The 14,855-nt window shown below is 41.9% G+C and overlaps 1 protein-coding gene across 1 annotated transcript in view; it reads right to left on the reverse strand.

The window, feature by feature from the left end:
* EPAS1 (endothelial PAS domain protein 1) overlaps nt 1-14,855 on the reverse strand; it is a 115,640-nt gene that overhangs the window by 52,880 nt on the left and 47,905 nt on the right. The gene's annotated exons all lie outside the window — the stretch shown is intronic.

A 14,855-nucleotide genomic window follows, 5' to 3' on the forward strand; every position in this document is an offset into this window, starting at 1 on the left:
TACAAAGTGAGCGGTATACAGGAGAAATAGGGAATAATTAACAGGGAAAAGGCACTGGAATTAAGAAGGGGTGGGGAAGGCTTCCTGTAGAAGGTGGGATTTTAGTTGGGACTTTCAGGAAGCCAGGGAGGTCCGTCATCAGAGTAGAGTAGGGAGAGCATTCCAGGCGTGGAGGACAACCAGAGCAGAGAGATGAGTGTCTCGTTCGTGGGACAGCCAGGGGGCCAGTGTCACTAGAACAAAGAGTTAGGAAGTAAGGTGTAAGAAGACTGGAAAGGTAGGAGGGGGCTAGGTGAGGAAGGGCCTTGAATGCCTGAACAAGGAATCTCTTGGATTCTATCCCCGTGAAGTGGGGATCCCATCTTTAAGGATGACGCCAGCAATAATTGTCTTAGCTAGCATTTACATAGGGCTTTGAGAGCTGAGAAGCACTATGCATATTATCTCACTGGATTCTCCAAATTAGTATCTATAACAATAACACTATTGATAATACGGTAATAATGTGAAAAGAGCACGATTGTCACCCCCATTTTACAGATGAGGACACAAAGGCTAAGAAAGATTAAGTGACGTATCCAGGGTCACAGGGATAGAAAGCATACTTGAAGACATTCGGTGGGGAGAAACCCATCAGCTCCCCAGGAAGTCCATTCTATTTTTGGAAAACAATAGTTGATGGGAAGTTTTTTGTATTTTTTTTTTACATTGAGTCAAAATATGCCTGTTTGCAACTTAAACTCAATGCTCCTAGTACTGCCCTCTGGGTCCATGCAGAACAAATCCAATCCTTATTCCATGTCAGAGTAGTTCAAATACTTGACATAGTAATGATATCCTTGGTACATCTTTTCTTCTACAGGATAAAGGTCCTTGGGTCCTTTAACTGATCCTCTTATGGCATAGTCCCCAGAACTCCCTGCTTCAGACCACTTCAGACCTACCTTCTGTTAAAGGTAGCTTAGGACATTTGCCCATCACCTATAAGATCAGGTCCGGATTCCTCAGCCTGACATTCTAGGTCCTTCACAATCTGGCCTCAACTTCTCTTTCCAATTCTAATTCCCACTATGACCCTACATGAACTTTCACTTCAGGTAGGATGGTCCATTCATTGTCTACTGGACGAACCTCATGTTTACCCACCTCTGGGCTTTTGTTCATTCCATTCCTCTGGCCTTCTAGAATGCCTCCTTTCCATTATATGTCCAATTATACTTCCTCCTGTCCTTCAAGGTTTAGCACAAATCCCACCTCCTCTGGGAAGCCTTCCCTGACCACCCCCAGTCCATAATGATACCTTTCTCTGAAATCAAACTACACTCTATTGTTTATATCACTCCTTCATCCTGCACTGACCTTCTCTATTGATCTGATTTTCACAAGCACTAACCAACCAGAAAGTAAGCTAGAGGTCAGTGACTTGTCCTCCCTTTTTTTCTTCTATCCCTTCTGATGGCTAATCCTGGACAGGGTACAAAGTAGGTAGGAAATAGGTTAATTAGTTAAGAGCTGGTAACACAGCAGATGAAGTACTGGTGTGGGGGCAATGTTGGGTGGGTGGGTGGATGGGAATATCCTTTGGACATCAGCAAAACAGAGGTAAGATAGACAAAAAGTTTTCTTTTCCAGAACAAAGTAACAGCTCAGAAAAAACAGACTTCCAGTGCTAGAATTTAGAACATTTCAAATAATCTTTATTTCCATGATAAAAACTGAAAGCCCTATCACAACCAGAAGAGAAACAGCTAGCTGGGCGTCTTAGGAAATGCTATGTACTTTGTAGTACTAAGCACATAATTGGTAAGTTTTAAATAAGGCTCTGACCTGCTTGGGTCCAAACTCCATTATGCTAAGCTTATCAAGATGTCTCTCTCTCCCACCCACAATCAGCTAACCAGTGGTCATTATGTGCCTGCTTTGTGCCAGGTACTACAGTGGGTGCTAGGAACACAGAACAAAGATATAAATCAGTTCCTGCTCTCAAGGGGCTGACATATTTCATCGGGAGATAAAATTTCAAATAAGAAAGTGTGTTGGGAAAGATAACATATATTCACAAGTATATAAAAATCAATATGAGGTATATTTTTGAGAACTCCATGGTCTTTGGAGAAAGTAGAAAATTCGGTGGACCGTGTCTTTCAGTAAGTCCTTCAGGGGATCCCAGACTTTATCCATCGTCAGGGCTAGAGGGTCCAGTGGGGGACAGATTTAGAAATGTTGTCAGAGAAGCTCTTACATTCTGAAGTCGATCCCCATCTAGTCCAATATAGTCACGCTGGCCCTCCTAGGCTCACCAGGATCAGCACCTTATAAGTCTTTTTGTTGTGGAAGCCATGACAGCTACATGATCCAATCCAAGTCATTGTCTAATGCCTTCACTTGTCGTGTGGTGGTAACCCTGGGTTTCTGAAGCCTATGCTGGCAGACCCTAAGGGTTGGGTGCTAGTAAACTTGAACAGCCAGAGAGTATGTCTCTCATCTGAGGACCAGAGCAGCTAAGTTCAGAGAGGTTCACCTCCAAGAAGGTTCACAAATTCACAGAACTGCGGATTTAGAGCACGAAGGAACTTAGAAGTCACTTAATGCAACCTCTTCTTTTTACAGCTGAGGAAGTTAAGCCTAGATAATAATAATATAATAATAATAGCAGCATTTACTTCAAGGTTTGCAAAGCACTTTGCAAATAGCACCTCATTTGATCTTCACAACAATTCTTTGAGGTTTTACATCTGAGAAAATTGAGAAAACATGAAAACCTTAAGTCCAGGGTCACACTGCTAATAAGTGTCTGAAGCTGGATTTGAACTCAAGTCTTCCTGATTCCAGGTCCAGAGCTCTATTCACTCTGACACCTACCTGACCACAGAAATTAAGTGACTTGCTCCAGGTCACATAGATAGTAAGTGGCAGAATGGTGATTTAAACTTAGAACAGGACCACTAGACAATTAATCTTGTTGGCCAAAACACCTACCTAGAATGGCACGGAGAGTGGCAATTTTGATATTTCAAATGATCTATGATTTCATCTAGACAAACAAATTCAAGATGTTTTCAGTCCCCTTGATGTCAAAACTCTTTGGGACGTTCTCCAGTCTTCTAAGCAGAAGGAAGAGGTTTTCTTTGTTCTCTAATAGCATGACAGACATTCTCAGTCCTGATGTCTTTGCCAGTTCCTTTGGGAAGACTGGCTCTCCTAATTTCCCCTGAGGGTTGGTTAGTCACCCAAACTAAGCATATAGTCATCCCAGAGAAACAATTTTCTAGCATCTAGCCAGTCCAAACCTTGGCGGACAGGGCCAGGCCTCGGCATAATTATGAAACAGAGGTGGTTTGTTGACATACTCTCAGCCTACCCTTTCTGCTCCCTCCTGCCTTCTGTCCCCCATATTACTTCCTCTCACTTCCATTTTACGTGTCCTACTTTTGCCCTTTCTCCCTCTCAAAACCCCATCTCAGGAAAACCCTGAGATCATCACCATGATTTCTTCCTCCTTCTGTTGTCTTCTGTTAAAGGAATTTCAGGTTTTGGAGGCTGTGTGCATGGTAGGAAAAGCACAGAAGTTTCAAAGGATTTGAGTTCAAATTCTCAATCTTCTACTTACAAGCTCTGTGTGGCGTTAGGGAAGTCCCTTAAACTCATTTGCCCTCAGTTATCTCATCTATAAAATGAGAGGGCTGGACCAGATAAACACAAGGTGAATCAGCCACATCTAACCAAGCCTAACTCCTCCTCCAGCACAGACACTCAGCCCCACCTTGCTTCTTCCCTAAAACCAGGCCACTATGCCACCCCCAAATCATGGATCTGCATACTGCCTTTCCCCTCCTCCAATCCACTTTCCAATGCTCAGCACATAGTAATTGCTTAGTAAATTTTTCTTTCTTTCTTTCCCTTCCTTCCTTCCCTTCTTTTTTCTTTTTCTTCCTTTCTCTTTCTTCCATCTATCAGTGAGATATTTGGTAGGAGGGAACGGTCTCCCTAAGTTCTACCCCCACCCCAAAATCACACCAGTAAAATGGCCATCTACGCTATCTATGAGTAAAGCTAGAACTATTGATTTTTTTAATTGATCTGTGATTTCCTTGTTATAGGACATTACAAATGAGGAAACCCCATCAGCACATGCTCTGTACCTGCTAGATTGAGTTGCTTCTAGAATTGAGGAGATTCCCCCAGGGTCATGCAGCCAGGCTATGTCAGAGATAGGACTGGAACTTAGGTGTTCCTGCCTCTTAATTCCTTAATTAGCTGCCTCTTAATCTCTTTCTAAGAAATCAATTGAGACTCCTTTTGGGTCAAGGGAGGCAGAAAGGAAATGAGTACCTACTATGTGCTAAGCACTATGCTAAGTGATTTACACATATTACTTCATTTGATCCTCATAACAACCCTGGGAAGTAGGCACTGTTATGACTCCATATTACATTTGAGGAAACTGAAGCAAAATAAGTGACTTGCCCAGAGTCACAGAGGACTAGAACTCCGGTCTTTCTGACTCCAGGCCTGGCATTCTATCCACTGTGCCACCTAGTTACCTCTAAGGACTTTGTGGGAAGGAAAGACTGAACTATTTTTGTATATCTCTGAACTCCATTCTCAGCACCAACAGTAGGACCCCAACTCTAAATATTATGGAGACAAAAACCATCTAAATAGGGTCATGGATCAGGTTCTTGGAGAAGTATTGGACATCAGAAAATATTCCAATGGCAAGTCAAGTAAATAAGCATTTATTATGTGCCAGGCATTGTGATAAGCCCTAGAGAACTCCAATGGGAGGTTGTGATACTACAGTATTTACAAGAGAAATCTTCCACCAGCTTCCCACTGCTCCCCAGGAAAGCAAGCTAATTGGGAGGGGACTAAGCTTGTCTGGAGGAACACCAGACAAGTAAAATAAGTAGGGGCTGGGGGTGGGAGAGAAAAAGGAGAAGTGGCACCACTCTCCTAGGGGTAACACAGCTAAGTGTCAACGGGAGAAAGGGATTTTTCCAAAATAGCCAAACATCAAATAAATATGATCACCAACTTCTCTCAGAAGAGACATGGAAATATAGCGACCAGCCTTTCAGCCTACCCCTCCACAGTGCTTGGGACTGCCCTGAATACAAACAGTATATGATAAACTTGACCAGTTTTTCCATGCTACCTCTGCCCTGATGGGGACTTAAAATCACATTGAAAAGACAGGACATATAAACATGGAAACTCCAGTGGGGAACCTCCCTTCATCAAGGCAGCCTGAGGCACAGGGATTGATTCACCCAGGATCCCACAGCTAGTGCCTGTCAGAGGCAGGATTTGAACCTGGGTCTTCCTGATTCCAAGCCCAGCACTCTACCCACTCTGCTATGTTGCCATCAATACCAGGTAGTAAATGATTAAATATGGAGAGAAGACCAGATGGTGGATGCAATGGAAACTATAAGAATAGAGAAGGGAATTAGAAGGGAGAGGACTGGAGTGGTCAGGGAAGGCAAGAACCAAGTCCCAGAGAATGAATGAATAAGCAGGATGGTTTCAGAAAAACCTGGGAAGACTTATATGAACTTATGAGAAGCAAAGTGAGCAGAAGCAGGAGAACGTTATACACAGTAACAGCAATTATGTACAATGATCAACTGTGGATGATTTAGCTATTCTGATCAAGACAATGATCCAAGAGAATTCCAAAGGACCCATGATGAAAAATGCTGTCTGCCGCCAGGGAGAGAACTGATGAACTCTGAATGCGCATTGGAGCAGACTTTTTTTTTACTTTCTTCCTTTTTCTTGTTTTATGTATACATGTTTTGCAACATAGCTAATATGGAAACATATTATGCATGACTTCACATGTATAATCAATTTCATATTGCATACCTTCTCAATGGGTGGGGGAGGGGCAAGAGATAAGAAAAGATTTGGAACAAAAATTTTTTAAAGGAATGCTAAAAAACTGTTTACATGTAATTGGGAAATATTTAATGATATAAATAAAAGTAAATTTTTAAAAGAACGAATAGGTAGGATACAGTTACAAAGAGAACACTTAGGAAGAAGGGGGAGGAAAGTGCATTGTTTTTTGGCATCACTGTGAGAAGTCAAGTCCATTAGGTGACCTTATCTCTTTCTTGGAAAAAGTACTGTGGAAAAGTAGAATGGACTAATTGCAGAATGAATTGAAGTAAAAAATGGGAGAAGGAAAGAAACCATCAGCAAACAAGCCTCAGAAGACAAGGCAAGAGGCATTAATGGTAAGAATTAAACCTCACCCAGATCGCAGCTCAAGTCTTCGCTCTATCACATTTACTAGACGTGTGACCTTAGGCAAGTCACACAATCTCCTTGTGCCTCAATTTCCTCATCCGAAACGGAAGGCAACAATGCTTGCGTTACCTACCTCACAGGGCTATTCCTAGGGAAGCACTTTGGGAAATCGTAGAGTACGATGGAAACAAGAGAGGAAAAATAGGTTGGTAAATTGAGCCAAACTCACAGACAGGAAGACCTGGATTCAAGTCTTCTGACCCATACTAGCTGTTTGACCCTGGGCAAATCATTTAAATTCTCTCAACGTCCCAGGCAAAAGGTGCTGGGCTACCTGGGTATTCAATCAGTGACCAAGAGTTTCTAAAGCACTTACTCTGGGCCTGGTGCTAGAGATGCAAAGAAAGACAAAGACAGGGTCCCTGCCCTCAAGGAGCTCACCATCTAAGGATGGAGGCAACATGCAAACCATTATGCACCTACGAGAGTTATACAGTAGAAACAGAAAGTAATCTCAGGGGAAGGAGACTGGGAAAGGCCTCTAGCAGAAGACAGGGTTACCTATGAAATCACAGATCCCCTCCAATAATAATAATAATAATAATAAAGAAATTGAACTATGAAATATGTACTATGAAATAATAAAGAAATGTGAACCATGGCGATAAAGATGGTGGTAATGCTTATCATTGTTCATAGGGTAAATCTTAGTCTCGCAATGCCCACAGTGCCTAGCGGCTTCTTCTTCTTGCTGCCCATGGCCATACAAAGAAAACATTTATGAAGTCTCCTTCCCTTGAAAAAAAGAGAAGTCCCTCCCAAAGTCCAAAGAGCAGTCCAGGATGGACTTGTAAACAAGCTCTCAAGAACCCACAAAAACCGATGTTAGAGGGGGCCACCAAGTCGATGATTCACATTTGTCACAGTACTTTCCCACCCATTATCTGATTTCATCTTCTCTCTGCTCAATGGCAGACCCTGGCCCCTAGGCCAGTGCTCTCTCCACTAAGCATTTCCATAATGGACTGAAAACTTTTCTTGGAAGTGATAAGAGAAAAGAGTAGAAAGTCAGAATTTAACTTGGTGCCTTGCTTTAAAAGCCACAGACTCATCCTTACTACACTTAATAATGCTGGGCTTTTGGAGTTGAAAATCAGGAGAAACCTGGCTTTGACTCCCATATTTGCTATTTACGTGCTGTGGGACTTGAACAAGTCATTTGAACTCCTTAGACTTCCATTTCCTCGTCTGCAAAATGAGACTATATGACTATATATACACACACTACCTGCTTGACAGGGTAAGGATTAAGTAAGATCTTACATGTATAATGCCTTGCAAAGCTTGGAATGCTTTAAGAATAATATTCATGAAGATGGCGGCTGGAAAGCAGGGACTTGCTTAAGCTCCCCCCCCGCCCAGGTCCCTCCAAACACCTATAAAAATGGCTCTGAACAAATTCTAAAGCTGCAGAACCCACAAAATAGCAAAGGGAAGAAGGGGTCCAGCCCAGGACAGCCTGGATGGTCGCTGGGAAGGGTCTATCACCGGGAATGGAGCAGAGCAGAGCCTAGCATGGGCTGCGCCAGGATCAACCAGACCAGGAGCTGAGTGGAACAGGCTGTAGGGCTCTGAATCAGTGAGCTGTGGCAGTTACCAGACCTCTCAACCCACAAACGCCAAAGACAACAGGGAAGGTTAGTGGGAAAAGCTGCTGGGACAGAGTGAAAGGAGTTCTTGGGGTTGGCCACTGCCCCAGGGGCAGTGGAGGTGGTGTAGCTCTGAGGATGCTTCCAGAGCTACAGCTGCAGCTGCTTCCAGCCCCAGGCCCGCCTGGTGGGAGGAGTTAAGGGGCAGATTAGGGCGGGAGTGCAAAGCCTGTTTTGCCCTGCCGGGATCTGGGCTGCAATCCTGGTTGGTGGTTCTTGGGGAAGAAGGAGCACTGATGTGGCAGAGCTTGCTATGTAGAAGTAGCTCTGAAAATAGCAGCACAGCCCCTCAAGCTTGGGACAAAGTACACTCTACAGGCAGTCATACCCCGACAAAAAGCTCAAGGGTCAAGTAGTTGGCTGGGAACATGAACAGGCAGTGAAAAACGGTCTCAGATTCAGACTTTGGAATTTTTTTTTGGTGACGTAGAAGACCAAAACATACAGTCAGAAGAAGTCAACAAAGTCAAAGAGCCTACATCAAAAGCCTCCAAGAAAAATATGAATTAGTCTCAGGCCATGGAAGAGCTCAAAAAGGATTTGGAAAAGAAAGTAAGAGAAGCAGAGGAAAAATTGGGAAGAGAAATGAGAATGATGCAAGAAAATCATGAAAAACAAGTCAATGACTTGCTAAAGGAGACCCAAAAAAATACTGAAGAAAATAACACCTTAAAGAATAGACTAACTCAAATGGCAAAAGAGCTCCAAAAAGCCAATGAGGAGAAGAATGCTTTGAAAGGCAAAATTAGCCAAATGGAAAAGGAGGTCCAAAAGACCACTGAAGAAAATGCTACCTTAAAAATTAGATTGGAGCAAGTGGAAGCTAGTGACTTTATAAGAAATCAGGATATTATAAAACAGAACCAAAGGAACAAAAAAGTGGAAGACAATGTGAAATATCTCATTGGAAAAATCACTGACCTAGAGAATAGATCCAGGAGAGATGATTTAAAAATTATTGGACTACCTGAAAGCCACAATCAAAAAAAAAAAGAGCCTAGATATCATCTTTCAAGAAATTATCAAGGAAAACCTCCCTGATATTCTAGAACCAAAGGGTAAAATAGTAATTGAAAGTATCCACCGATCACCTCCTGAAAAAGATCCCAAAAAGAAAACTCCTAGGAATATTGTCGCCAAATTCCAGAACTCCCAGATTAAGGAGCCAGAAAGAAACAATTTGAGTATGGTGGAAACACAATCAGGGTAACACAAGATCTAGCAGCTTCTACATTAAGGGATCGAAGGGCTTGGAATATGATATTCTGGAGGTCAAAGGGGCTAGGGTTAAAACCAAGAATCACCTCCCCAGCAAAACTGAGTATCATGCTCCAAGGCAAAATATGGATTTTCAATAAAATAGAGGACTTTCAAGCTTTCTCAGTGAAAAGACCAGAGCTGAATAGAAAATTTGACTTTCAAATACAAGAATCAAGAGAAGCATGAAAAAAAAGAAAGAGAAATCACAAGGGACTTACTAAAGTTGAACTGCTTTATTTACATTCCCACATGGAAAGATGATGTGTGTAATTCATGAGACCTTTCTCAGTATTAGAGTAGTTGAAGGGAATATATATATATATATATATATATATACACACACATATAGAGAGAGAGACAGAGGGCACAGGGTGAGTTGAATATGAAGGGATGATATCTAAAAAAAAACCAAATTAAGGGATGAGAGAGGAATATATTGAGAGAGGGAGAAAGGGAGAGATAGAATAGGGTAAATCATCTCACATCTAAGTGGCAAGAAAAAGCAGTTCTGTGGGAATGAAAGAGGGGCAGGTGAGGGGGAAGGAGTGAATCTTGCTCTCATCACATTTGACTTGAGGAGGGAATACATACTCAATTGGGTGTCTTACCCCACAGGAAAGAAGGAGGAAGGGGATGGGGGGGGGGTGATAGAAGGGAGGGCAGATAGGGGGAGGAGGTAATCAAAAGCAAACACTTTTGAAAAGGGACAGGGTCAAGGGAGAAAATTGAATAAAGAGGGACTAGATAGGAGGGAGCAAAATATAGTTAGTCTTTCACAACATGAGTATTGTGGAAGGGTTTTACATAATGATGCATGTGTGGCCTATGTTGAATTGCTTGCCTTCGTAGGGAGGGTGGGTGGGGAGAGAAGAAGGGAGAGAATTTGGAACTCAAAGTTTTAAAAGCAGATGTTAAAAAAAAAAAGTTGTTTTTGCATGCAACTGGGAAATAAGATATACAGACAATGGGGCATAGAAATCTATCTTCCCCTACAAGAAAGTAAGGGAAAAGGGGATGGGGAGGAGAGTGGGGTGACAGAAGGGAGGGCTGACTGCGGAACAGGGCAACCAGAATATATGCCATCTTGGAATGGGGGAAGGGTAGAAATGGGGAGAAAATTTGTAATATAAAATCTTGTGGAAATCAATGCTGAAAACTAAAAATATTAAATAAATAATAAAAATAAAACAAAAAAAGAATATTATTCTTTTCATCATAAGTGAATAATTTGGAAAGTCTCTGGCTTATGTGAAATCTTAGGGTAATTATGGTAATTAATTAGCACCATTAAAGATTAAGAATTATTAGCAGTTTAAGTGTAAGGGTGACACCTTTTTTTAAACCCAGCTAATGGGCAACCACTGTCTATTCTTCACAAGATTCTTAAGAGGATTTAAATTTCCAAGATTATTCAGAAGACTTTTAAATTTCACTTTCCCCCATTTTGATATTTACTAGCATTCCTCAGCCCCATCTTTTCACAGTGCTGCCCTCTCCCCTCTTCACTTTCTTAATGCCCACAAGAATCCCAGAAGCCTATCTCCTATCCACCTTGTTCTCCCCACATATGGCAGAGTCCCGGTTCAATTCCTCTGCAACTTGTTCTTAATTCCTTTTGTTTATTAATGACAGATACTAAAAAACAGCTCCATTTATGATGTGATGACCCGGAGTCAAGGATGCACAATTTTGCTTTCTGCCGGTCCCCATTCTGGTTTGTTTTCTAATTGTTCCGTGCATCAGATTGAAATTAGATGGGAAGAGCCTTGAAGGCAGGGCTATGTCTTCTTCTCTTGCCTTTCCTATGGCACCTAGTGCAGAACTAGGGGTTTGGCAGACACCCAACATATACCTACTCAACAACAGATTGCTCCACAGATTTCATAGCATTGCTGCCTAACTGTCTTATTAACAAAATAAATAACAGCTAGCATTTACATAATGATTTAAGGTTTTCAAAGTATTCTATTACCACGTTTGATCTTCTCAACAACCCTAGTTAAAAGTAATCATGATAGCTAGCATTTGTATAGTACTTTACACTTTACAAATGCTATCTCATTTGATCCTCACAATGATCCTGGGAGGTAAATGCTATTATTATCCTCATTTTATAAATGAGGAAACTGAGGCATGAAGTGGTTAAGTGACTTGCCCAGGGGTCACACAGCTAGAGTTTGGCAGCATCTGAACTCAAGTTTTCCTGACTCTAGGTCCATTGTTCTATCCATTCCCCACCTACCTGCCTGTATAAGAAACCTATTATCAGTCCCATTTTAGAGAAGAGATAACCGAGGTGTTGAGAGGTTAAGTGACTTGATCTGAGTCATAGCCTTAGGCAGTTTTTGAACTTGGTCTTCCAGGCTCTAAAAAGCAGCTTTTGTGCTGCTGATGCAAAAGACTAACTTCTGTGTCCTGGAGTTCTTCAATGCATAGACCCTCCTGTGCAAAACTGAGATGATCTAGGGACCATTCTTCCCATCAGCTGTTCTCTTTAGAAAACTAGATGGTGCCATATGTGGAGACATGGCCACCACTGCCCCAGTGGCACAAATGGATTAATAAAACAGCTCCCCCTATGTTTGCTCAGGCCTCTGCCCCAGTCCCAACCTTGCCAATTGGAAGCTGGGAAGATGGATAATCTGTAACTCAGTTCATTCATTCATCAAATAATTTTTGGCACTACGGAGAGATTTAAAAAAAAGATTTATATCTACATATAGATATGTGCTCATAAATAAATAAAAATAAATTTAAATGTTTAAATATATAATACATAACATATATAAATATAACTTCTAAACATGTTATATATTATCATATAGATTATGTAATATAATACATAAATATATAAATAATGATATATAATAAAATGTAACTATTAAAATATATAAATATATATATACTGAGCCTCGCAACAACCTTGTTAGGGAGGTAACTATTATTATTGTCTCCTTTTTACAGATGAGGAACTTGAGATTGACAAAGGTTAAGTGACTTGTCCAGGGTCACACATCTAGGAAGTACCTGAGGCTAGATTTGAACCTTATGACTCCAAATCCAGGGATGATTCAAGTCACTTAACCAACCTTTGCCTCAGTTTCCTTGATTGTAAAATGGAGATAATAATAGCACCTTCCTTGCAGGGTCATTGTGAAGCTCAAATGAGATAACATTTGTTAAAAAAAAAATGCTTAGTGCCATGCCTGGCCTACAATAGGCGCTGTATAAATGCCCATTCAGGGAGGTTTAACTAAAGCTGACTGAGCTCAGTCTCGGAGGGCTCAATTCACATGTTGCATTTATTTAAGGAAATGGAGAATTTCCCAGTTGGAAGTGACACAGAGGCCACTGGGTACAGCTCAGGCCTGGAAGAGAATCCATTCCACAACTTAACTGACAAGTGGTCATGCAGCTGTGGTTTGGGGGTACGTACCACCTCCTGGGGCTGTCCATTGGGTTGCTGGGAAGCTCTAATTGCTTACGACTTTCCCTTACCCCAAACCTCTTAGCAAAATTTCACCCATTTATCCTGGTTCTGTCCTCCAGAAGCAGGCAGAACAAATAGAATCTTTCCTTCAAATACTTAAAAACAGCTGATTCTCATGTATCTTTCTACCATGTCTTCTTTTCTCTTGGTTAACCATTCCAAATTCTGTCCATTGGTCCTCATGAATTCAAGGCCCCGAGGCCCTTCACCAACTCGGATCACTTCCTACTGAGAGCTCTCCAGATTGAAGATCATCGGATCACAGACTCTGAGGTAGAAAGAGCCCAGGAAGAATCCCCGCCTTTTTGTTTGTTTTACAAAAGAAAAAACTGAAGTCCAGAGAGTTGAAATGATTCCCCTAAGGTCACATAGATTAAGTAGGAGAGCCAGAATTCAAACCAAAGATCTGTAGTCTTCTAAGAACTTCTCTTTTCTAGATAATATTCGTTTCTATTTGTAGTTGTTTTCGGTTGTGTCAGATTTTTCATGACCTCGTTTGGGGTCTTCTTGGCAAAGATACTAGAGTAGTTTGTCCATTTCTTTCTCCAGTTCATTTTACAGATGAGGAAACTGAGGAAAACAGGGTTAAGTGACTTGTCCATGGTCACAAAGCTAGGAAGTTTCTGAGGCTAGATTTGAACTTAGGAAGATGAGTCTTCTGGACTCCAGGCCCTGCACTCTATCCACTACTCCACTCAGCTGCCCCCTTTTATATACACACAAAGTCACGGCCCTCCTCAAGACAGAAATTCAAATTCTGGAATTTTCTACTAAACAAGGGAAGAGAGCATCAAGCCACATTGAAAGGAAATGCCAAAAGGAAAGGACAAGTGATGAAAAATAACCTAAATTTTTCTAATGTTTTTGAAAAGGGGGAAGGGGCACATTGCAGAAACAACCCAACTGGGAAAAAATGTTTGCTTCTAATGCTTATCTAAAGCCTCTCTTTAATTTTAGGTCATTTCCCAAGGCCTGGCTCGGTCTCTGGGGAGATCTCTGCTTGGTTAGTAACCGAACCACTTCCTGCTCTTGGCCAGGAATATTCTGGCTTCTGGCTTCTAGGTAAATGCTGAAGCAAAGCTCTCAAAAGTATCTATCTGGACTGGAAGGGTAGCTTAATTAGGAAAAGATTTCAGCTCTGCCTAATAACTGAAGGTCCTGGCCAGGGAACAGATGCCATATGGATTTCAGGAGGTTGTAGGGATGTGTGGCTACTTAGATTAGTCAGCCTGAGGTGGTAGAATTCCAAGACGATCTTCTCTGGAGAGCAAGACTACCATGTTGCCTGTGACTTCTCCAATCCATCTCTAAAGGCTGGGGGAGTGGCTAGGGAGCTGAACCTTGAGTCAGGAAGATCTGGGCCCAAATATTGCCTCTGACGCTTAGTAGCTGTGATCAGACTGTCGGACAACTGTCCAAGACTCTAAGTCATACAGGTTATAAAGTCAATGAATTTTCTTCTTTGAGAAGTAGGTGGTACAAGTATCATTAACTTCACTTATCAGGGTAAGGAACTAATCTCAAAAAGGTTAAGGAATTTGCCCATATCCACAGAGCTAGTCAAGATGTTTGGGCTGACCTTTGAACCCAAGTCTCCTATTTCCATAGTCCACCATATCATGATTAAGGCAAAGGAAAGTCACTGTTAACCTGGACAGAACCAGCCTCTAACCTGTGGGTGGCCAGAGCTGAACGGAGCAGGCTAGAGAAAGGAGAGTCAGGAATCAAACAGAAGTTTAATTTCTAAGTGAGGGAAATGGTTTGCAAGTAAGGAGGCAGATTTGTCCCATGTGCCAGGGCCCCACCGTTGGTGGGGGGGACCCGAGGCAAAGTGGGGAGATCTCAATATTTAAACCAATAGCTATGCAGTGAGCTGTAGCCCTGACAATGAGGGGTGACAGCAGGGCTTCATGATCAGAACCAGGGCCTGTCCAAACTCAGAGTTGCTTAAAGCAACACAGTAATTGCATGAAACAATTCTCAGATTTTACTGTGGCTGAAGTCATCCAGGGGGTGAGCGCAAAGGATTGTTGTTATGCCAAGCTTGGGGCACAGCTTACTTGCTGGGCCTTAGCTCTGGAAAACAGGGTGTCTCCTAATATCTTGACATTCTGCCATCTTAAAATGATTAATCCACA

Source organism: Trichosurus vulpecula, chromosome 3 (assembly GCF_011100635.1).
Source record: "Trichosurus vulpecula isolate mTriVul1 chromosome 3, mTriVul1.pri, whole genome shotgun sequence".
Taxonomy (NCBI): Eukaryota; Metazoa; Chordata; class Mammalia; order Diprotodontia; family Phalangeridae; genus Trichosurus; species Trichosurus vulpecula.